General features: G+C 31.4%; 2 protein-coding genes across 3 annotated transcripts in view; one reads left to right on the forward strand and one right to left on the reverse strand.

The window, feature by feature from the left end:
* Window positions 1-1,572: 1,572 nt before the first annotated feature.
* Window positions 1,573-25,724, reverse strand: part of LOC129913067 (protein I'm not dead yet-like) — a 45,052-nt gene continuing 20,900 nt past the window's right edge. For both annotated transcript variants that reach the window (XR_008771973.1, XR_008771974.1), the window contains exon 16: window positions 1,573-1,926. The gene's annotated coding sequence lies outside the window, so the exon portion shown is untranslated. The remainder of the gene's footprint in view (window positions 1,927-25,724) is intronic.
* LOC129913068 (protein limb expression 1 homolog) overlaps window positions 10,868-25,724 on the forward strand; it is a 51,467-nt gene continuing 36,610 nt past the window's right edge. The window contains exon 1 of the mRNA XM_055991489.1: window positions 10,868-10,979. The gene's annotated coding sequence lies outside the window, so the exon portion shown is untranslated. The remainder of the gene's footprint in view (window positions 10,980-25,724) is intronic.

Genomic DNA, 25,724 nt, shown 5'->3' on the forward strand with positions numbered 1-25,724 from the left:
TTTCTGCTTGCAAGGTAAATGGATAATGTTGCAGAAGACTGGAAAGTTAAGCGATGTGCACTTCTGTACAAATTATGGCGTTTTGATCTGGAATCAAATTGCAAGTTCTTTTTTTTTTTTTTGTTCCTTTGAGATAAAGTTTCAATGACAAAATATTTCAAAACTTGTGAAAACCGTGGGAGAAATGGTGTTGTTTGTTTAGTTATTTTGTAATTTTTTATTGGAGAAAAAACAATATTAGGTCTAAAGACCTTTGATTTTTTTGATAGACTGTTAAAATTGCTTCTGTATATTTTTTAAAAATTATTCTCTCAGAATTAAAAATATCTAGCAGACTGTGAAGGATTTGGTTTCAATTTGACTAAGATTATACAAACTGTTGAGCTTTTTTCACATTAAATCATATGGGTGTTACCATACCACGCCAATTTCTTCGAAAATATCAGACTTTCGATAATTCCAATGTTTTTAAAGTTAAACGACGTGACTTTTTCTAATTTTTCAAAAAAGTTTTTATTGCTACAACCCTTCACATTTGAATCGACACTTTAAGCTGCTCACAATCTTTTCACCTATCGCAAATCAAGAATGTAAGTTTTAATTTTGTACCGTTTTCTGTGTCAATTTTTTCTAGAATCATGTTCCACAAGTTCCATCAGCATTGCTGCATTGCTAGCACTTTTATATGCAATAAATAAAATGCGCCGTTGTGTGATGAAATTCCTTTCAGCTAACATCGCGTCGCCTTTAAATAACAGAATAGACATGAAGGCACATTTAATGCTATAATTTACAAACCTAACGATTATGTATGAACTAATACCCGGTTTTGCATTTTCACCAGTGATCCTAATCACCATAAAACTGTCTTACATGAAAGTCGTTTATGACTTCCCTTCTTAACATATTTTACTCAAAAACTGTCTAATCACATTTTATTCAATCCCACACATATACCTTTGCTATACGCCATACTTTCATATAAAAAAATCTAGAGACAGCAACCTGTCCTGCTGTTTAGCGGCTCTTTGAAATACTTCAATTTTCAATGATATCCCAGAGCTGTCAACTACTAAGCTCTCGTCCACATCCTGATTCAAATCAGAGAGATCCAAATGAAGTCATTAACATAACACACACATACACAAATATATACAAGTATCCAAAGTATAGCGATACACCACAAAAAGCCCATAACGTATTATAAAATATCTCTTAGAATGACACATACGTCTCTTGCATATGCATCTACGCATACACCATCTACCGTCAGTATGCAGAACAGCAGCCATGTCAATGCATAAGCAGCATCACTGTGACTTTATTGGTGGCCACTCAATTTGTATATTGACCAAGAAGTAGGAGATGCCACATAAAATCTGGCCAAATGTTATTTTGGGATTTTTTTTTTTGCTTTTATTCTGTGCAAAGCCAAAGTGTGTCTGTATGATGTTGCTCGAGCGACTGCGGTGCGACCGCCTGTGAGGAGCATCAGTTAACCCTTCCACCGCTGATGTCGCTGCCAATATCTTGCCGGTTATGTCTGCATCCATAATGGCAATAATATAAACATTCAATATAAACATTGTTTTTAATTGGCCCATTAACATTGAAAACTAAGAATGCATTTTGAACGAAGTGCCACAAGGTAGAAAAGGAGGCCCCAACTCTTCTCTCTGTTCGTTCTCTGCTCTCTGAAAAGAAGCTTCCTGTTGATGTTGTTGTGTTAGTTGGGCCTGGGATTCTTTTTATAATTTTCTGATGATGCGTGGTCCTGGTGATAAGTTGTGGCTGTCGATTGAGCTGTTAGATTGTTTAAGGCGCTTGTTGTGGCGTGAAATTTTTTTCGTATTTCGTTTTTGTTCTTTGTAGTTTTTTATTTTTTTTTGAAAATTATTCCGTTTGGTATTTTTATGATAATTTACTCTAGAAAAATAAGAAAAAAAAAATCTGATATCAATAAGAATTAGAAGCAGAAGCAAGTTGATTGTGACGCAACATTTTTCGATGCGTAAACTATTTTTTTTATGCACAACAACACCAAAAAGATTCTGTTAGATAATTTTTTTTAATAAAATATTGTTAAATAGTGCGAATTGGTTTTTGCACTTAATTAATGGCCATGGTGATGATTGTTCGATGTGGTTGGTGATGCTATGGTATGGACACGAAGATGAGGACGAAAAAGAAAACCGAAGTCAAGAGGAGTGCATCACAGGGACACGGTCAATGTCTTAGTTTGTGGAACAACCGGATTTCGTAGGTGGGAATAACGAATTTGTGTATAGTGTTGCGGCGATCTGGCCAGCCGATGTGGTGGTGGTCTGGCTGACTAGCTGGCCGGTCGTGAGCTTGTGCTAATGAAATGTCGAATTGATTGGTTTTTCAAGAAAAGGAATTAAATAGTTTAAAGGAATGATTAAACAGAAATAGTTGAAAAGATGAAAACAGGGAAATAGTGCAAGGGGAATTCAGAAAAAAAACTAAGGAATTCGATAGAAACTAATGGAGACCACCTGAAATGAAGATATTTGCCTCTTCCTTTTTTTGCTTTAGACAGACGTGGACAGATCAAATAAATTTGTGGATTTGTTTGCGTTTGAACTAATCGAATAAAAGATGATGTGGAAATCTGCCAGCTTTATTCAAGAACCAGGAAATCAATGATGTGACTAGATAGCTTTGAAATATGTACATATATACCAAAGCAGCGTATTAAGATTCTTTCGCAAAGAAGGACTTAGTAAGTGGAATATTTTGGCAATTTTAATTTAGTAAGTTTAAGGTCTTGCATAAAATTTCTTTTATATTCTCTTACGTACACTGCCAAATTGTTATTTCATTTCGTCACACTCCCTGCATAATTATGTTTGACTATTTATTGATTTTCATTATGATTTTCCCGTGGAACAACTCTGCAAAATAGAAAAAGTTCTAGCTAGCAAATTAAGATTCAATAAAACAAAAGAGAGCAGCGAACTTTTTATCAATTTCATAGGTGTCTTGAAATAAGTAAAATCTGATCGAGAATTAACCTAAATTCTCTGCTGCTATAAAATATATCATTTTAGATACATGCGGCCTGTAACAAATAAACTGAAAGTTCGACTTAGAGGGAGTCGACTGTATATTCTGATTTCAAAACAAGATAATTTTCTCAAATTTTCTCAAATTAAATGTTTATATACCTACATACAAAATTTAAAACTTAGAGTATCGCCCAGTAAGAATAGACTTTTCCAAGGAAAACATTTGTAACAGGCTTGTTTTTGGTTTACACAGGTTGGCATTTAAATGGTTCACAACCTGTGAAAAGTCCTGAAAGTTCCTTTGTCCGCTAGAGCCGTTATAGTGGGTCAAATTAAAAAAAAATGGGTTTATCGTACCTATCTCAAAGACAGTACGATTTAGAAAAAAACATGTTCTACAAACATGTAGTTGAGTACATTTTACATAAGTTTTCTTTTATTACTTGCCGTGTAGAAATTACAGTACATTAAATGTTTGTATCTACCCCAAAAGTATGCAATTTTTTTTTAATTGGTTTAGATTCAGCACAAATTTTATATCAAAGCTAGTAAAATCAATGCTTTTTGAACTTTTATTATTTTTTGATTAGTTTTACATCTAGTTTTTTTTCACTGACTAATTTTTTTTATTTGTAGGTAATGAAAATGATTTTTTTGCTAGAATTAATTATATTTGTTGACTGGTTATAAAAGCTTATGTCATGTTTTCTATTGATCAGATATTCAAGACTTCAGACTCAGGAAGAATTACAGAGCACCAGTTTAAGTCATTTAACTCCAAACCATCTCTTGATTGTGAGAACCTTGATTTTTTTTTTTTAAATAAGAAATAATCATAAGTGCAATAGTACGCAATACAATAATATTAATTTTTCTTACTGAATTCCGCATAAAAATACCCCATTAGATTATTTCAGAAAAAAGAACTCCGTTTTAAAAAAAAGTCATTTCCAGTGAATTTTTAATTTGAAATATTTCAAAAATGGTCCTCTTATCCTTTCCACACACCATAAAAACCCGACCACAAGATATCTGTCACGGACAACCACGACGACGACGACGGCGCGACGGCGAAGATGCAAACAAAAATAATAGCATATAAAAGATTCCGCAATTAAAAAGAAATCAAAGCTACGCCAATCTTATACGTCGTCGCACATCTAAAGAACGCTCGCAGCACAACATAAATCTCATATATATCTTTCATGTCAGATGGACATCATTGCACATAGATAGATCGACAAAAGCGATCGATGACGCGACGAAGGCGAAGCAACGCACCGACTACGACAGATGGATGGGATGGGATGGATATCTGTGCAACACAATTCGCAGAATCTTTGATCCGCACTTGCAATCCTATGTGAGCTATGCCTATTTCGCACGAAACTTCATAGAACCTCGCAGCAATGCCCGGAATTTCATCATTGTCATATCGTTTATGCGAGACAAATATCCATCCGCTCCGATTGTCGACTGTCCAGTTCGAACGAAATGCGCCTGCTCCGCGATGCGACTATAGTGCTGATAGAAATGTAGCCGCCATTGTACAACTGCTACGATCATCATTATCGATGCGGTAGACTTATGTACATAGAGAGAAAATAGATGGGGGCATACAACAAGGAAGTTTTCTCACAAAGAACCTAACAAATTCCCCTAAGATGATGATGGCAATCATAAAACCAGATCCTTGCAGGTTGATCGTTAATCGTCTTTGTTCTTAAGATGGCAAGTTGATCTAGATACATTTTTGCGAGTAATCGCTTTACTTTTCATTATAATTTTTCTTCATTATTAATTCCTCGCTTTGGCTCGCATCTTGAGTTACGGCAAAAAAAAGGCAATCAAATTGTCGTGATGAAATCTATAGCCACAATGGTGAGACGGATGATGGAAGACATCATGTTAACTATGAAAATATTGTAAATTTGTATCTCACCTCAGAAAATAAGGATGCAACTGCAACTACTGCAATAGATGCTTGATTTTGTTGTCGGGAGTGACAAAAGTGTTTGAAATTTTTCGAATTAATTTTGCGATTTTAGTTATTATTGAGTAAAAAAAAAACAGGTTAAGAGATTTTTTGACATCTTGTTAGAAACGCTTCATTTGAATTTGAAACAAAAACTTTTATGAAAGCCATACTAGGGATCTAGGGGAGAGGTCTTAAAGGTCATGAACTTACGCTAGTCTTTGTGTGCAGGATATTGATTTCTTCCGACACATAATTTTAAATTTGTAAAATTTTTTTGTTCAAGCTAACATTTGCTTTCAAAGTTGTCAAGTTCTGCATACGTAAAAACACCAAAATTCAAATAGCAGTCAAACATAACACTACGATTTATCAGTTTAGAACGGTTCATAACTTATGGCTTTGTCCAAAACGACAAACTCAATTTCAAAAGACTTTTTTAAACTAAAGTTTTTATTGTTTTAATCAAAAATTAGATTTTTAGTAATTATTTTTTTTGGATTCAAACAATTTTTTTTTTAATATCAATTTTTCGAAAAGGGGACATTTGATTCTATTCAAATTTTGTATTTAGTGTTGATTAAATATAAATATGTGTTTTCAATTGCAACTGGACGAAAAAACGCAGTCGGACCTAAACAATTTACAAGTTAAATACAACAACACCTTAGCCCCTCGGTTTATATTTTGATTTTCAATTTCTAAAAAATCTACTCAAAAGATGTTGAAAATTTTCTTTTCTTAAAATGCTTCTCCCATAAAAATTTCTCTCGAAAATATATTTGATCTAATAATAATAAGATTTTGTAAAGCATTTTGTAAGGTAGCTAAAGTTAATCTTTTTACATAATGGACTTTAAACATAACAAAAATCATTTCTTGATAGTTTTCTCTTAATAAAAATATTATGTGCGTCTGACCATTTTTACGTTCATTTTGGGCAGCAAGTTTTGTGAATCCTGTGACCCTTCCAAACCGAATTCCTTGATCCGCTACTGAAATGGCACAGCTTTGGACACCATTGGGGCAGTTTTGAGCATGCAATAATATAATATTATATTGATTTTATAATTTTTAACTAACTTATTTTTACTTAACTATTCCATGACATAGGTAACTTCAAATAAGTCAAATTAAAGTGTCTTTTAGAATTAATTTTCTAGTTTTCAATCTTAATCGACAAATACTTAAAGTTCGACGTATATACATATGTATACAGACACACAGAAGTGCAGACAGGATTGCTGTACCCAGTTTTTGAGCATTCATTTAAAGTCATGTCTGGTTGGTATTTCGAGGTCTGTAAAATTACTGCAGTATCAAAAACAATTCGTTTTTACACTTTTTGCTCTGTCCCAACTCCCAACTGCTCTCCTCTTCCCTACTAAGTTGAGGATTCGTATATTAATATACCGATGCCATGATTACAATGAGCCATAATTAAAGACGCTGCCTAAGTTGCTACTAAGAAAGACTGGAGTTTATCCTATTCAAATAACATTGTATAAAGTATATCCAATTATAAGTTCATCCAATGTTATTTGAATAGGATAAACTCCAGTCTTTCTTTGTAGCAGCTTAGGCAGCGTCTTTGAATATGGCCCTTTTTTGTTGTTGGAACTTGCATCATGGTAATGCCATGTATGATTATTAGGGCATATTCATAGTCGTTTTTAGAACCCAGTTTATCTTAGACTGGGGTTTACCCGATACTCTACAGTCCGAATGTTTCTATCTAGAGCTACAACCCAAAACAATTAATCTGATCGGAAAATAGTACACGTTGTTTTTGTGTACACGTACACGATAAAAACCTGAAGTAAGATTTGCAAAAATGGTTGCGGTAAGTATTCTCCATAAAAATAAATGCTTGTGTTATCTGTTTATTAATACATTTTCTTACAACTGAATTTATTCTCGAGGCCCTAGTGACTTTTGGAGTAGAAGACTACATCAGAAGTTGGATTATTTCAATGCTAAAAGAGAGAAGAATTCAAGCAAGTTTAGGAAATTCAAACTGTTTTAAGTGCGTCAACAGGGGTACGCCTCAGGGTGGCGTTCTTTCCCCCCTTTTATGGCTCCTTGTTATGAACAATATCCTCGTGAAGCTTGAGAGAAGTGGAGTGAAGGCAGTGGATGATCTGGTTGTACTTGTACCTATCAGGAAAATTTTTACCCGTGATCAGCGAGATCACTGACACGGCTTTGAGAAAAGTTGCAACTGGGCTACAAGCTGTGGCCTAGGAGTTAATCAAAGTAAAACGGAACTGATGCTTTTTACAACTAAAACCAAAATCCCTGCCTTCCCTCTACCTCAGATTAACGGCCAAATCTTATCACTTTCTTCTAGCGCAAAATATTTAGGTGTAATTTTGGACACTAAACTGAGCTGGAAGCTAAATATAGAAGAGTGGGTTAAGAAGGCGAGCATTGCTTTCTATGCCTGCAGTAAAACCTTTGGGAAAAAATGGGGTCTTAAATCAAAAATGATTCTATGGACTTACACAGCGGTGGTACGACCCATTCTTACTTACGGCGCCATTGTTTGGTGGCCTGCACTGAATAAAGCATATAACATCAACAAACTTAAGAAAATCCAAAGAACAGCAAGCGTATAGGGACGACTGGAGCCCTCCGGTCGTGCCCTACTGAGGCTCTAAACGTTCTCTTGCACCTTTTACTCATAGACCTTCATATAAAATACCAGGTCTCTTGTAGCGTTTTAAGGCTAAAAGAAACAGGCTGTTGGAAGGCAAAACCTTTTGGTCACAGTGACACAGCAAATTTAATACCATCGGATATGCTTCTGACACTCACGGACTACTGCACTCCTATTTTGAATACTGTAATGAATTGCAAGGTCAGCTTCCCGTCTAGATCAGACTGGGAAGAGGGCATTGTGGCGACTCAAGTAGCACAAAAGTCTAAAATACACCAAAATATTTGGAGTATTTTTTGCACTTTCGTGATATGCATTTTGAATATAAAAAATATACCATTTTCTCGTATATAATAAACTCCGCTGGTTAAAAAATTAAACCGATTTTGGTATATAAATAGAGCTAGTGGTATAAAAAACGAACTGGTTTTTGGTGAAAAATTATTCCTTTGAAATTGAAAAATACACAATAAATCTATGGATAAAATACACCATTTAAATTATTCTGATTTATAATTTGAACCAAATTTTATTTTTTAACCTTAAATAATTTCATGAATTAAAATGTACACTATTTTTTATGAAATAAATGAAAATAAATTATTCTCTATCACAATACAATTAACTAATGATTAAGTATGAATTTGAGTGGCTAATTTAAGAACGAAACAAATTCCATCTACTGATTTTAGATACTACCCCGTCTAAAAATCGAGCGCCTCAAAAATTTCAATGAATCAATGATTTTTTTTTCGATTTTAAAAATCAGTTTTTCAAAAATAATAATTTTTTTGTTGTTTTCACATTTTTTTTAGAAGCGTTCTCTTATTATAATATAAACGAATCGAAAAGAGTAAGAATGCGGGATAATTAGGCCGATATAGTACTATTATAGTAAAATAATTAATCGCTATCTTCATTATTTAAATGGCGGCCATGGTAAAATATGACGTCTCCCACTTTTGCAGTCTGGTGAATTTTATGTCCAGAGGGTGTACTTCCTACACCAAAGAGAGTGTAAACAATATACCGTTTCGGTTCATTTGAGAATCGAATAATCTTATGCACCAATAATGGTGTATTATAAAAACAATTGAATATCGGCGTATTTTTTGCACGGAATCTTAAAAGAAATGTTGAAATTTTGCACAGAAAAGATGATGGTATAATTTTTATACCATCTTTTTTGATAAATACACCATTTTATTCAAATTTCTCAATTTTACACCAAAATTAATGAATTTACACTAATTTATACACCAGTGTGCTACTTAGGGAGAGACTTCGACACCTGCATTTTCACTGATGGCTCAAAAATGGATTGTGGGGTCCAGTGAGGGTGTCTACTATGAATCCCTCAATATCTCAAAATCTTTCGACTAACAAACTTTGCCAGTGTATTCCAAGCGGAATTGCTGGCAATTAAAGAAGCTTGCAAATTACTTAGCCTATATCCAAATCAAAACCAAAGCATAGCTAAGCTATACTAACAGATAGTCAGGCAGCTTTAAAAGCAATTGCTTCGGTCACGACATTCTCCAAATTAGTTCAGCAGTGCAGAGAGGAACTCTCATTTCTGAGTGGAAGCCTCACAATCACTCTCATCTGGATCCCAGGTCACAGTGGTTTTGAAGGCAATGAAAAGGCGGATGAACTGGCCAGGCAAGGATCGGCCCTTCATGAGTCACTAGCAGAAATAGTTAACATCCCCATGGGAGTCATGAAGGGCGATATCTTCTTAAAATACCTAACAAAAGCTAACAATAGGTGGCACAACTTGACTAGCTGCGTCATGTCCAGAAAAATCTGGCCCACCTATGATAAATCCAAAACATATGATCTAATCTCTAGACCCAGAAAATAAATTAGCAGGATCGTTGCGGTATGTACGGGGCATGGGCCGATAGTAACCCACGCAGCAAAGCTAGGTATACCTTACAACACCTTTTGTCGCAGTTGTTTGAATCAGCAGGAAAAAGAAACTGTATTCCACTTCCTATGCCAATGTCCTGCCCTTGCTAGAAGTAGAGTGCTCTCTCTGGGCAGTGAATTTTTCAACGATATAAATAACATCTCAGAATTAAAGATCAAAGACTTGATCTCATTCCTCAATGCAACGAAGTGGTTTTAGGCTAGCCTAAATACTCGTATGAATTGAAATCACATTATTCCAATTAATCCATTTATAACTCATAGGTTTCACAAGTTTTGGTATCAAAACGGCGCATTCTGCGCTAATTGGTTCATCAAGCTAGGCTGCTTATAACCTCCATCTCTACCTACCTACCTTCTTACAACTGATGCCATTTTCCACCCCCTTCTTATTTACTCCTATCCCAAAGATGCCAGAAATAATATTTGTAGAGCTAATCTTAAGTAACCAGTTCAGAAATTTTCAGCTTCTTAGAATGGGTAGATTCTGAGATAGGGCTTCAAAAATAACAAAAACCTCAAAGATCATCCCATAATCGAAGAAACTTGAAATTTTCACAGTGATTTACATATCTTGTAAAATAAACAAAGAGAAAAAAATCGAAAATATTTAAGAACACTTCTGATTTATTGTAAAGTCTTGAAACTTAGTCGAACGGTAGAACTGGTAGTTAGGATAGGGAAAAATTCCGAGACTTAAAATTTTCTTCCCAAGGGGAGTGGTAATACGCCCATTTTCGCTGAATTATTATTATTATCAAATAATGCAGGAATAAAGATTTCTTACTCAGGGGCGTGATTCCTCCCTTGATATATATGAAATATACATACAAAAAACCATTAGGATACTTGTGCCCTTAATTATGAAAGTGGACTAAGTCACTCCTAAAAATGGCCTCAAATCTGGCCTTAAAATAATTATTATTTAAGGGGTAAAGTTTATTTGAAAGCGAAATCGTAGTAAATAAACTTCTTTATTGCTCCTCTAGTGATTTCATAAAAGAAATATAATTAAATCGTTATAAGAAAATTATTATGTAAGTTTTTCTTTAAACGATGCAAAAAGTGACTTAGTCCACTTTCATAATCATGGGCACACTTAACAACTGCTTTAAAAAGCATAGGAAACATCGAAAAATTGAGATTGAGAGAATAACAACATACATAACTTATAGATAATCTAAAGTTGAAAAATTCTAAACTCGAAAATTCAAAGTTGAAAATGTCAAATTTTAGTGAATAACACTAAATTCCCAAATTGAAACTAAATATCCTTAAGTCAAACTAATTTTTGAGTGTAGTATAAAATCGGTATCCTTCAGTAGCTTCTCTTAAATTCAAGTTTGCTATTTAACGTTTGTTCAAACGAATCTTAAGAATTTAGGTAAGTTATGTATAATAAATTATGTTACAGTTAATGCAGAAAGTAGAGAACAAGAGTTTATGTTTAACTTGAATTTCAGCGAATGGACCTGAACATTAATGTTCAAAACTTCAACTTCGCTTTTCATAGAAATTTTTAATTATATTTGCCAACACCTACACTTCTGGGTCACATTCATTTGTCGTTTATTTTTTACAATTCTACTTCTATGTTACTTTTTTTTAACATTCAAAAATTTCTAAGTTTATTGTTTTAATTGGTACCTACATATATGGGTCTATGTCGGAAGATAATAAATCCGATACAAGTGCACAGTATGTAGTCCTATCTGGAGTGACTCCGTGATATTTATGGTCACACCCTTGCACCCCTTCTCTACTCCATGTAGCCTGTTATCTGACAAATAGTGTATGAGCTATAAATTTTACTACGGTAGAAGTGCGAGTATATAATCGAGCTTATAGGTCACACGTATATCAAAATGAAACTGACTTTTAAATCAGAACCAAAATCGCTATTGCAGACAATCGGGGAAGCCAACAGCAGCAGAAACAACAACATAACAGACAGACAGCTCAAGAGCAGCAATGAAACGTCCAACTCCTACCGACACATCTCAAAGCCAACACGCTGGCTTTGGTGTCGTGGTAAACACAATCTGTGTAAAAATCTGTAAAAATCAATTGAAAGCGGCTGAGAGAACGCGAACAGTAGACTTCAATTATCGATCACGATCTTATGGATGCGAGTTCTTTTTGCTTTTTGTATCTTTAGATTTTTTTGTCCGTTGATCAATTTTTTTCGTATTCAATCACGCTCGCGTAGAGATAATTTGGTCACTCCTCTGGGGCGCAAGCGCTCAAGCACCACAAAAAACTGACTGACTGGTCCGTCGCGGCCGCTGCTGCTTAAATTGATCAAGGCTGCTGCGGTATCCATTTACAAGATCGCTATGTCTGTAAGTTGAAAGTGCGTGCCATATTGTTTAAAGACCAACGAATGGTTGGCATAACACAAGTTTACGGTGCAAGCTTCATTGATAAAACGAAAAACTGATCACGAATTTGTTCCAACTAAAAGTGTAATTACTTCATCAGGCAGGCGCGCATCAGTGGTACGCGTGTGCACGCGTTTGCCATAATTTCAATTTATCCGCGCGCAGATATGATGGAATATCTCGCTCTCGATTTAAGATGAGGAGCTGTCGAGGTGAAAAATGGATAATGGGTGGCGTTTTGAATTTTGATTGAATAGGCGCAACCGAAACGAACAACGAATTTGGATTATGAATGAAAAGAAAATTAGGTAGGTACAATATTTTTTCTTTTCTACAGTATGAAACAAAATTGTTAAGAATGTTTCATTAATTTGGAAAAAGCCTGGTCTTTCAGATTCAGATTTTATTAATCAGTTGTTCAGTTAGATATTTAAGCTTTGTGGTAACGGTACTAGGAATATGTTATGCTTTTGTTCGAAAATCGAACTAAAAATTAAAATCAAATATCACATTGCGAAGAAAAACAATGTCTACCTGTAGGTGGATGGGTCGATTTATCGAGAATCTTAAATTGAAAACCTACTAAATCAACGTTTAAAAAAATAAAATTAACTGAAACTTAAAAAAAAAGTTTTTGGAATTTCATAAAAATCATAATCACCCTTATTGCAATTGTGAACTATCAATTGATGATTGATAAATACTGAAATTCCATGTCTTATAACTCAATTACTTAAAGTTTTGACATTCTTATTAATGCTTACCATCTAGAATTGAAATAAAATTGAAAAATATTTTTGAAAAGTTGACTGATTTAGAAACAAATAAGGTTTTAAGATAATGAATTTCAATATTTATCGACTATCAATTGATAGTTGACAATCGCAATAGGGGTGAATATTTTTTGGTTTTTGAAAGAGGTTAAATATTTGTTGAAATTTTGTTTATGTTCTAGAATAAATTTGTTTTTATATTTAAAATTTGATTTTATTAGAATATCATGATTAAACTTTTTGACTATTGCTGTCTCTATTTAATCAGTAGAAAAAGATGGGGACATATAGAGATCATACGTTAACCAACGTATGCCGTAGTTTGAACCCAGACTTGAAATAAAAAAATTGAAACTTCAAGGATTCGAGGCAAAGGAAGAAATCTAAGTAACTGGCAATACCGCCATCTACCTACACTGTTAAAAATTTTGGCGTAGATTGTATGAAAATTTGGGTTACATATGAGGCAACACCAAAATTTTATTTAAATTTAATACTTTGAATATATTACATTTTTAAGTTAGTAAGGTAAATTAGGCAATTAAAAATTGTTACACTCATGAAACTTGGCAAAAAGTTTGATTTTGGGATTTTTTTTTTTAAATATTCCCACGCCTCTTTCCCGCACTGATGAAATTCGGGTTGAAGGTCTTAGATAAAGCAAGGACAAAGGATTCAAAAATTTCTTAAAAATATTTTTTGGTGAAAGGGTGTTTTTTTGATAGCTTGAGTTATGTGCCAGAAACAGAAAGGTATCATAACAGCTGACTTAAATATTATTAATTTTTAAAACTTGGTAAAAAAGTTTTAGTTGGTATAAGAATTAAGAATCTATAAAGTGTACAAAATTATCTTATAAAGTGTATGAAATTCGGAATTAGTACCACAAAACTGGAAAAAAAATGTTATAAAAGTTTCATTTATAACAGAAACCAATAACCCAAACAGACTATACAAATATTTTAGGTGAAAGAGTGTTCTTTTTGGGAAATAGGGAAAATCCGCGATAACTCTGATAAATACAATGGTATAAAAGGTACCCTTACGAAATTCATTGAATATATTCTGTTTCCCATGGAAAAGAGTTTTCATAAAAAAATTTTTGGTGAAAGGGTGTTTTTTTCGAAGAAATTAAATAAAATCTGTAATTGGTCCCAAAAAGCCAATGATTCGTGTAAAACGTCTAAGAACCTAAGTATAAACGTTTAATTTGTCATCAAACCCAAAAATAAAAAGAATCATTGGCTTTTGGGACCAATTAAAAATCAAATTTTGTCAGTAATTCATACATTTTACTTCGAAAACACACAAAGTGCCTTTATATTAGTACGGATTCAAGAATTTTATTTTTTATCAGAAAAAATGCATTTTTCTGAACCAAAATAGTTTTATATAGAATATATAAAATCGCAATATTAATATTTTTTTTTTTTTGTATTGAAAAAGGCCTAATTCCAAATTCACCGGATCGAGAAATGTTAATATGTCAAAATACTTATTCCGACTATTGTATGTTGACTTAATCCAATCAATTTCCCCACATCTAATCTAAACTTGAAATCATTTTACCAAAATAAAAAGAAGAAAGTTTTGCAAAATCCATTTTTCAGTTTCTAACAGCTTTTCACTCGCGAAAGTCACACTTTTCCACTTGTCACTGTATTTCATGAATAACCAACACACTACAATCAACAGAGACTTTTTATTTTTGCGATCCAGTTTTGAACACACATATTTATTACAGGAATCCAGTTAACTAAATTCACATCTAGGAACTGCTCCGTGACTAAAAACTCACCAAACGGTTACCAATAGTTACCTTCACTCTGCAGATTTTCACTTAAATTAGCATTTTCCTTTGAACCCAAATCAGATGTGGAATGTTGTGAAGAGCAAAGTAGTTTATCTTCTTTGTTAAAAGAATTTCACTTAACCATCTCGATCTCCAAAGATTGCACACATATTTGAACTGGAATGAAAATTAACTGCAATTTGGGTTTGATTTCGACGCAAAATGTGTAAACAAAATTCAAAATGCAAATCGATTGGAAATTCAATAAACCGCCCACAAATAATGAAGTGGGCGTTAAATGATCACTTAATCATTGAAAATTCTCCTGATATGTAAAGTCACTTTGTAGTAGCAACAACAGCAGCAACACTAACTATCAACTTTCATGAGCAATTGAGATTACAATTTTTGAAAAATTTATCGAAAAATCATAAGCGCTCCATGCCACCATCGTAATCATCATCATCATCATACGCCACCGCACCAACCAACAAAACCAGAAGGCGATCGATGGAAAGGTGGTGGTGGTAGAGTAATCAGCAGCAACAACAAAAACAAAAACAGTAACCAACTAAGCAATCAATGGATCAATAAGCCCGAGGAGTCTAATTCTCTTTTTTTTGTTCGTTTCCATTAGAGAAATCCAGCTTCAATTTCGATACTCCTTTAAGGCATAAAAACGACTGGCCCAAGCCGATTGTGGTGGTGGTGGTGGTGGTGTTGATGGTGGTGGAAGCCGAGTCGGTGCGCGATGCAGTATTAGAGTAGGAGGTGATGAAGTTAAGCAGAATCTAGTGATGCAGAATTGCTGCTGTTGCTGCAGCAACCAACAACTCCACGCGGCCAATTTGAATGAAAGTAAATTAAGTTTGATTTAGAGCGCGAGAGGGTGATTGCTATGAACCGATTACCATATGGAAATGGAAGCAAATAGATATACAATACATAATACAAACAATCTATATCTACTAATCTTTGTAAGTCTTGTGGCACAATCAACTGAGAAGCAATTGTGCCGTAATGAATAGTAATTAGATTGAGTGAATAATATTTGTTAACTTTGTTGAGATATTAATTTTGTCAGTGGTTGTTGGTCCAATGGCTGTGGGCAGTTAGGTTCACTTTTGGTTTGCAAGTGACATGCGGTTTTGTGTGTCACTCGGCATAGTTTTGCTTCAAATTAGAAGGAATTCTGATGATAGCAGATCAACTGTCAAGTCATCTGTACAAACATTTTTTTCTTTGATTTTTTCTTAAAATGACGCATGTTTTTAATAATGTTAAGTCTTGTACGCATTGAGCACTTATCGATAATACCCCATTACACTCATCCATTCTGCAAAAGTAGCCTGTTACACCCATTGATGTTCTTTTATTTGTTGCTCTCATTGTTTTACCAATCAAAGTGTTCTTACAATGAAAATAATAAAATTTCGTAAAACTACGAAAATCGTTTCATACACTACATTTTCTTTGGCCCAACGAAATTTTCGTTGGCTCAACGAAAATATGTAATTTTTCGTAATATGAAAACCTTCATCAATTAATGAAAACGTTTCATACACTTTTTCTCCCTATCTAGTGCCAAAAAATCCAATTTAATGAAAAGATTCATCACTTAACGAAAAATTTCATACTCATTTTAAAGAATAAAAATAAGAATTTTTAGCTTACTTTATCAAAGTTTTAATTAAGTAACGAAAAAATTCATTAACTTATGAAATTCAACATTAACTAACGAAAATCTTCATAAGTTTATGAAAATAAATAATTGTCTTATGAAAATTCTTCATCGGCTTATGAAAAAATACATCAGTTAACGAAAAAAAATCGTTGCCTTACCAAAAAAAAAAAAAAAAAACGTAGGGTTCATTTCTGTTTTAATGATGAAAAACTTAATCTTGCTGGATATAGTTCACATTAGGTTTTTGTTTAAAAATATATGTAAGTTGAGCTGAATATTAACAATATTTGCGTATTTACAAGGTGTCTTACGATAAGTCAGTCAACTGATGAGTCCAAGTGAGTTCCACCGGGACCTACGCCAATTTTTTGTTTAGACTAAAGGCCATAAAAAGCTATATTAAATCAATGATTTAACAAGCCCAATTAAATATAAGAAGAAAAATGAATGAAAAAATTCGTAATTCTACGAAAAGAATGTAAGAATAATCTACTAAAAAAATAATTAATACAACAAAAAGTTTCGTTAGCTAACGAATATTTTTTGGTACTTTAATTAAAATATTCATAAAATTTACGAAAAACTTGTTTAGCTTACGAAAGTTTTAATTAAATTTTACGTTAATTGATGAAAAAATTTCGTAAAGTGATGTATAGGTAAATTCATTAATTCTCGATCAAAAATTTGTATGAAAAATTTCATTAAAATACGAAAGTTTTCGTTAATTGATGAAGTTCTTCATTAACGTATGAAAGCCATTTCGTTGAGCCAATTACATTTTTCATCAATTAATTAAATTTTCGTTGGCTCAACGAATTTTTTCGTTGTATTTACGTAAGGATTTGGTTCAGTGTAGATTAATTAATTTTCAAATGATTACCATAAGATTTAAGCAACAGACAAAAGTTTTTCCGTTTTAATTTATTTATAACATATTTAACAACTAATGTTTTATGGTTTAAAAATTCCTTTTATCTGATAAGCAAATATGAATTCTTCTCATTATAAACAATGAATACCAAGCAAATAATTAGTTTAATGATTAAAAAAAACTGAATGTAAAAGAAAGAAATTTAAAAAATCTTTATGTCATACTAAATGCAATAACATAAAATAATGCAAATCAACATGAGGAAACAATAATAACACTGGTCAACAAAGTTTTTGCCACAAGAACCAAAATATACTTTTCTAGTAGTTTTTAGGGTGCTGAATCCGAATCTGAAGTCAGAAAAATTTGATTGGCCTTTGTTTTTGAAATATTACCGTTAGAAAATGTCAAAAAACGTAATTTTGGCTGTTTTCGAGGTTATGTTTTTATGTAGAGTAATTAATTGTGAATAAATTTGTAACGGTGCCTATAAGAGCTTGTTTTATTCTTTCAAAAAATGTTTAAATCTTTCCGATATCTCTTTTATTGCCCGAGATATTTAAAATTAAAGTAGCGGTCTTTGAATCAGAAACAACACTGGCCAACCAAATTACACTTTTTTTGCCACAAGAATCAAAATATACTTTTCTGAAGGTTTTTGGGTTGCTGAACTCGAATCCACAATCAGAAAAATTTTATTAGCCTTCGTTCTTAAAATATTACCGTTATAAAATGCAAAAAAGGTTTTTTTTTATAACGGTTATATTTCAAGAACGGAGGCTAATAGAATTTTTTCGATTCAGCAACTCTAAAACCTTCAGAAAAGTAAATTTTGGTTCTTGTGGCAAAAATTCTGTGACCAGTGACTTAAACTTTAGATTAAGTTTAGTTTCTCTTTGACTTATTAAATGAAACTTAAGATATCTCGAGCAATAAAAGAGATATCGGGAAAATTTTAAAAGTTTTTGAAAGAAGAATATCTGTTCTTATAATAACCGTTACAAATTTGTTAATAATGAATTACCCCACATAAAAATAGAACCTCGAAAACAGCCAAAATTAGGTTTTTTTACTTTTTCTAACGGTAATAATTCAAAAACGAAGGCCAATCAAATTTTTCTGACTTCAGATTCGGATTCAGCACCCCAAAAACTACTAGAAAAGTATATTTTGGTTCTTGTGGCAAAAAAAAAAGTTAAATTTTGTTGACCAGTGTAATTAGATAAACGAGTTAATATGTACCTCTATCATCCTACTAAAAAAAAGTCGAACAAGTTATAAAATATTTATGATGTGATAAATGATGTCTTAAATAACAGTATCTCCCTAGCCATAAAGAATAAATACCAACACAAAAATAATTTAAATCCATTAAAATGTGAAATAAAACTAAAAAAAACAGATAAAAGTAGATTTACACACAATTTGGTATGGCATTGGTTCTTGAGGAACTAAATCAACAAACTTATGTATATAAATTAAGAAAAACTCATAAAACAATAGAATTTTTATGATGACCAGCTAATTTCAGATGCAGGAACATGAATTTGTATTGTTATTGTTAAAACCCTAAACAGATTGGTTAAAAATAAAAATTTTACTAGATCCGTGATAATTGCGAATGCAGGCGTCTCGCTTTAAACGGGTTGGGATTTTTTTTTATATATATTTCTCTTCAACATTAAATGAATTTCAATTTTGACAAAAAAAAACTGCCGACTAAAAACTTTTTTAGCATTTTTTATTTAATTCAATAAAAATATTGAAATTATGAAAAAAATAAATAAATAACAAAATAAAGAGAAGTTGATGCTTGAAGTCCTAGCATAAGGGTGAGCTTATATTGGTTTTCCAAAACTGTTCCGTTATTTTTTCTCAACAATATTAGTTCATCAGAATTGACATATTTTTCAAACTTCGAGTTCGCTGCTCAGCTCTTGCTTTTCTTCCGTTATCAAAAAAAAGCATAATATTGGATGAGTTTTTTTCGTATGGTATTTAGTAAATGAATTCACATATAGAGCAATGCGATGAATTCTATTTTTTCAAATCTTGTTAAATCACTTTTAAAATCATTTAAATGTAGAATCATGAGAGGTTAGCACTTCGAGTCTAAATTAAATTTTGTATTGCATATCGTTTTCTTATAAAAGCAAAACTGACAAACTGCAAAAACATAATTTGCTTAATTTGGTCACTTTTTTCTTTATTTCTTGTTCATGAAACCAAGTTAACCACAATTTTAACTAATCGTAGTTTGCATTTTTCTGCGCAAATTTTATAGAAAATACCCTTAAGAATTTGTTAAAGATGATTTATTGACCAATTTGGAGTTTATATTCGAATAGGTGGAGAAGATTAAAATCTTGTTTTCATTTGGTTTTTTTTTAATCTTACTCATACAATTTTGATAACAAAAACTTAAAAAGGTGTTTTCGTAATTTAGGGCCAATTTATTGAGCCTCCATTAAATTTTTAAATTTATCGCTTTAGTTAACGGCCTCGTTAAACTATTGTCGCCTTTAAGTATACATCATTAAAAATTCATTTAATTCACTCTTCTTTAGTTAAAGTCCTTACTTTTAGGCCCAATTTATTGACTCTCCATTAAACTTAAATCGCCATTAAAAAAAGGAATTTTAAAATTAAAAACCAATTTCGTTTAATTCAGTCTCTTTTAAGGATTTTTTTGAAGTTTGGCATCATTAACTAATTGAGCATTAAATTTAAAAGTAGTTTCAGTTAAAACACCAAATTCGACCTTTAAGAGGGATTTTTAGAGCTAATGGAGGTTTTAAACAGAATTTCTATTTATTCACTCTCCATTAGTGTCAAATGTCATTTCATTTATTTTTTTTATTTGAATTATTATTTTATTTGAAAAATGTCAAATGAGCTAAAGAATTATTAAAAAAACATCACAATTATGAAAAAAGTCCAGACTAGAATTTTTTGTAGGTATACACATATGCATTTGTACCATAAAAAAGAACAAAATTCAAAGAAATTAATGCATTTCTTGTCTACTTCGCACAGAAAATACTAGATCTACTAGATTATATTCTCCACTTCAAAACTAATCATTTTTGAGATGCTGCATAATACAAACATAACATACATAACATTGCAATTGAAGCCATGAGAAGAAGAGATATAAAGCTTACTTCTAAACCAATGACACGAGATGAATGCCGATAAATTTAAGTTGTTATTTGACACCGATGGAAAAAATTCAAAATTTCACTTAACTCCTTCTTCTTCTCATGGTTTCAATTGTAGGTTGTAGCATTCTTTGGTTACCACTGGTATATCGTTAATCTCTTGCATTTTCTGGCGTTTTCAGCTGCAAAATACTTACGGGTCATAGTTTTTTGGTTTTTCTTCCAATTCAAATCTATTTGATTTGACAAAATTGTAGCTTTTGACAGATTATTTTTCAAACAAAATAAAAAATCCCTAGGATATTTTTAACAGAGTTTTAAATTTAAAGTTTCCATTAAAAGTAATGACTTTAACTAAAGAAGAGTGAATTAAATGAATTTTTAATGATGTATACTTAAAGGCGACAATAGTTTAACGAGGCCGTTAACTAAAGCGATAAATTTCAAAATTTAATGGAGGCTCAATAAATTGGCCCTTAATGGAAACTTTAAATTTAAAACTCTGTTAAAAATATCCTAGGGATTTTTTATTTTGTTTGAAAAATAATCTGTCAAAAGCTACAATATTGTCAAATCAAATAGATTTGAATTGGAAGAAAAACCAAAAAACTATTACCCGTAAGTATTTTGCAGCTGAAAACGCCAGAAAATGCAAGAGAATAACGATATACCAGTGGTAACCAAAGAATGCTACAACCTACAATTGAAACCATGAGAAGAAGGAGTTAAGTGAAATTTTTAATTTTTTCCATCGGTGTCAATATAACAACTTAAATTTAAGTGTTATCGGCATTCATCTCGTGTCATTGGTTTAGAAGTAAGCTTTATATCTCTTCTTCTCATGGCTTCAATTGCAATGTTATGTATGTATTATGCAGCATCTCAAAAATGATTAGCTTTGAAGTTTAGAATATAATCTAGTAGATCTGGTATTATCTGTGCGAAGTAGACAAGAAATGCATTAATTTCTTTGAATGTTGTTCTTTTTTATGGTACAAATGCATGTGTGTATACCTACAAAAAATTCTAGTCTGGACTTTTTTCATAATTGTGATGTTTTTTTAATAATTCTTTAGCTCATTTGACATTTTTCAAATAAAATAATAATTCAAATAAAAAAAATAAATGAAATGACATTTGACACTAATGGAGAGTGAATAAATAGAAATTCTGTTTAAAACCTCCATGAGCTCTAAAAATCCCTCTTAGGTCCAATTTATTCACACTCCATTAAATTTAAAATCGCCATTAAAAAAGGGAAATTTTAAAATTTGTATGCGATTTGACAGTTTTATAATTTTTAATGGAGCCTTTAAAAATAATGGAGAGTGAATAAATTGGGCCTTAAAAGGGCGAATTTGGTGTTTTAACTAAAACTACTTTTAAATTTAATGCTCAATTAGTTAATGATGCCAAACTTCAAAAAAATCCTTAAAAGAGACTGAATTAAACGAAATTGGTTTTTAATTTTAAAATTCCCTTTTTTAATGGCGATTTAAGTTTAATGGAGAGTCAATAAATTGGGCCTTAATTAAGTAAAGTAGGTAATTTTTGTCAATAATTCTTAAGATTAGACTTTCAATTATTCAGTATTTTCACAATGTCCAACACATATAATACCCAGTAGCTAACAGAAAAAAAGTAGGGACAGAGTACAGTTATGAACAAAATATTGTTTGGATATAATAGGTACTAATAGTGGAATAACTAAAGCTAAAAAAATGGACATATTAGGGAACCCGGCCGAACAGCTCTGATTTTGATGATCTTTTTTTCAATCATCAGTAATTAAAAATACTTTAATCTCTATAAGTGAAAAATTGCCGATGTTGTCGTAGTGTTTTTTTAAATTTAATTGAAGATTTTTGGGAACAAAAAAATTTGTTCTCAAAAATTTACTCAAATTTCATAAATTAATTGATGCCAAAAGATTATCTAGAAAATAAAAGGAAAAAATGTATGGGAGTGAGTGAGAATCTTCCATCGTTTAAGAAGCGATAGATGCAATTTTCTCGCAAATTGTCTTCAAACACACAAAAAAAAATTTGAACAAAATTTGGAGTTTTTGAACACAACGGCAACACCTACAATATTTAAACATACATTTTTAAAAAGCTAGGTCTCTGTTTCTATTTTTGAAATTAAAATTAAGTTCATTAAATGCATTGTTTTTGAAAAACTAATCCTCAAACTCAGAATTTTGAAGAAAATGTATTGACAAAATTTTAACATGTCGTTATTGAAACTTTTCCGTAATAAGATGCATTTTATTTTTAAAAATTCAAATATAAAGAAAATATCAATATGTATCACAGTTTATGAAAAAAATTGAGAAGTATTTCACTTTCGAAAAACTTTTTTTTAATAGAAGTTTTTGAAAAAAAATTAATTTGTTTTTTTTTCACAGTTCAACATTTAAATATTAATTTATTTTAACTACATTCAATAACCCTTATTGTTGAAGATTAAATAGCAAAAGTGTTAACGTCTTCTTTGTCAAAGTCTTAGAAAACATCAATTATTTCGATACAGAAATTCAGTTTTTATCAAAAAAAATGCAATGAAATTGAATTAATTTTTAATTTTTGCTTCAAAACTGTTGTATATAGGTATTACCTTTTCATTTTCGGAATTTAAATAATAATATCTATGGCCAAAAAAATTTTATTACGAAACAGTTTGTCGTTTTAAATTTTTTTAATAACCTTTTTTTAAATTCTGAGTTTGAAGACCATATTTTCAAAACCTCTTCATTAAATTTAGTGAATTTATATTTTAGAGATAAAAATGATCTTCTGGCATTTTAAAAATGCATTTTTAAATATTGAAGGTGTTGCCGTTGTGTTCGAAATATTTTTGTTTTAGTATTTGAAGTCAGTTTGTGAGAAAATTGCACCTATCGCTTAAACGATTGAAGACTCTCCCTAACTTCCATTTACTTGTTTCCCTTAAATTACACAAAAATTACACAATACGACAACATCGGCAATTTTTAAACTAAAGAGGTTAAAGTAGTTTTAATTACCGACGCACATTTAAAAAAAAAAGATCATCGAAATCAGAGCTGTTCGGCCGGGCTTACTAATAATTTGCTTCGTTACTCCACTATAAGTTGTTTTGTAAATACAAATTCATTAATAAAATAATGCCAACTCTCTAATATTCACTCTGTATTCAAAATATATCGCAAATTTTAAATATGCTGGGTTCATCCAGTTGTCCTATTTGTACAACAGCCTGATATGATACTCTTCATGCAATGGTCCTATTATGGAGTTTTCTAAAGCGCTCATTACCCCAAATAACCTTTGTATACTTCGTAATTAAAGCAAAACAATGTAAACGCTTAGAATTTGACAGTCTACATAGAAATATACTTTTTAAATATAATTCATGACAAAAACAGAATCTAAAAAATATTTTATTTCTTTTCATTTCAGGTACGTAACAGATTATTTCATATTTCCAACTTCAAGAGAAATCATATCTTATTGTAAGTCTTATGAGAATTAATTAATTAAAAAAAAAAAACAATTGTAGGGGAAAGTGGCCTAAAATGGCACCCCAAGGTAAAATGGCCCCCTTGCTAGAAATCGTAGAATCGAAAATAGTTAGAAAGTTTTATGAACGCGATTCTTAAGTTTATCTGGCAAAACCAACATATACGAAATTTCAGCAACTTCAAGCCATTATTTGAAATTTGACAGGTGAAATTGTCTCTACCCACCTCAAAAAGTACACTCGTTAAAATTTTGTGAATTTTTTGTTTGCAAAAAAAAAGTATAAAAAACATTGTATTTTGGAAAAAGAAGTTAATGTATGTACGCATGAAGTATTTCTTATTAATATACTGAAAGAAGTTGGTTTAAAACGATTTTAAATTTTTTGGTGTAAAAATAAGATTGAAAAAACTCAAAATGGGCAAAATGGCCTACTTAGTGCTCGGGTAAAATGGCATACCTATTTCACATGTCATTTTAAATTTTTTTTTCACATTTTCATTTTTTTAAGTGAAAATAGTTGCTATTTATGAACGATGTACAGAGAGGAATATTTGGGTCACTGGGCGAGTGCTTAACAATCAGGCTGAAGTCCGATAATAATTTGTTTAAGTTGTTATAACTTTAACTTAAAGGTGTTTCGTGTAATTAATTTCATACAAGTGTCACAAAGTAGTCTTCTGTTTGACCCCATCTTACGATATAAAACCGTCTTTAACACTTAGTTTTTTTTAAAGACTCATTTTTATAATATAGCAACTCTGTTTGATGATACAGTCATTTCTAACCTCTATTTAATCACAAATAAAACAACAAGAGAAAATACATTCCCATAACTTCTTTAATGTCTTCTGCCGCTTGATGTACCTCAAGAACTGTCTCCTCGTATCTCGATTTAAATAAGTAATTTGTTTTTTTGTTTTTTTTGTTCTTTTCTTCTGACCAAATCAAAGAACAGAGAACGATAAGCCACTCTCTTCTTCACTCCAAAAAATAACACGATACTCAAGTTATTTAAAAATTATAAAATAAACAAAACAACAGTACCTATAATAGAATCATAAAATCAATAAATTTAAATAAATGCTGAATAAAAGGCCAATAATATCATTCCCAAGTGTGATATAAAATCCTCTTTTATCACCAAATTGAATCTTCAAATAACGAATAACGAACAAAACTTGAAAGAAAAAAAAATTAAGAAAGCCAATACAAAAAGAAAAATATAAAAAATACCGTCTGAATAAGAGATACGAATAAAAAGACTGCGAGAAAAGAGAAGACGATAGATAGTTAGAAGAAAAAAAAAGAAGGAAATTATGTACTTGAAAGAAGTTTACTCAGGATGAATTTGTTAGATTATTTTATCACACACTAGTGACTGAGAGAGCTAACAATAACAAGTTAAAATGATGCACTTAGTCTGCTTAAAGCTCACGATCGGAGTTTTTATTTCGAAAACTTGTTACTTGATGATGAGAGTAAACAGTATATTTAATGTTTTTTAATTGTTGTTCCTGTAAATTAAGGTTTATATCAAAAAATATTGACAAGAATCGTATCAAATAAATAACGAAACACTTTTGCCGGGTAGTCACACACGTAAATAAACCAGCTTTCCAGCGGAGGTTGCATAAAACATGTTTTCGATGCCTCTCTTGGGTTCTTTCATCTTACAGCAAGATTAATGTGGTTGAGAAGAAATTTGCACATTTAGGAGTTCCCACTTTAATTTAAGATTATTTGATTTAAATAAGTAGGCTTAAAAAAAAAGAGTCCTAAAATGTATGTATTTTTTGCAAAATATAAATTATTGCCGTTAAGTCAGAAATGCTTAACCTCTGGTTTGTTCTGTATAAGAATTAATCTGATTAATCTGGGGACTAATGTTTTTGAACTCATTATAAATAACACTTTTTTACAGCCAAAATGGACACCTAATATACCACTATTCGATATTTTCAAGA

Source organism: Episyrphus balteatus, chromosome 3 (assembly GCF_945859705.1).
Source record: "Episyrphus balteatus chromosome 3, idEpiBalt1.1, whole genome shotgun sequence".
Classification (NCBI taxonomy): domain Eukaryota; kingdom Metazoa; phylum Arthropoda; class Insecta; order Diptera; family Syrphidae; genus Episyrphus; species Episyrphus balteatus.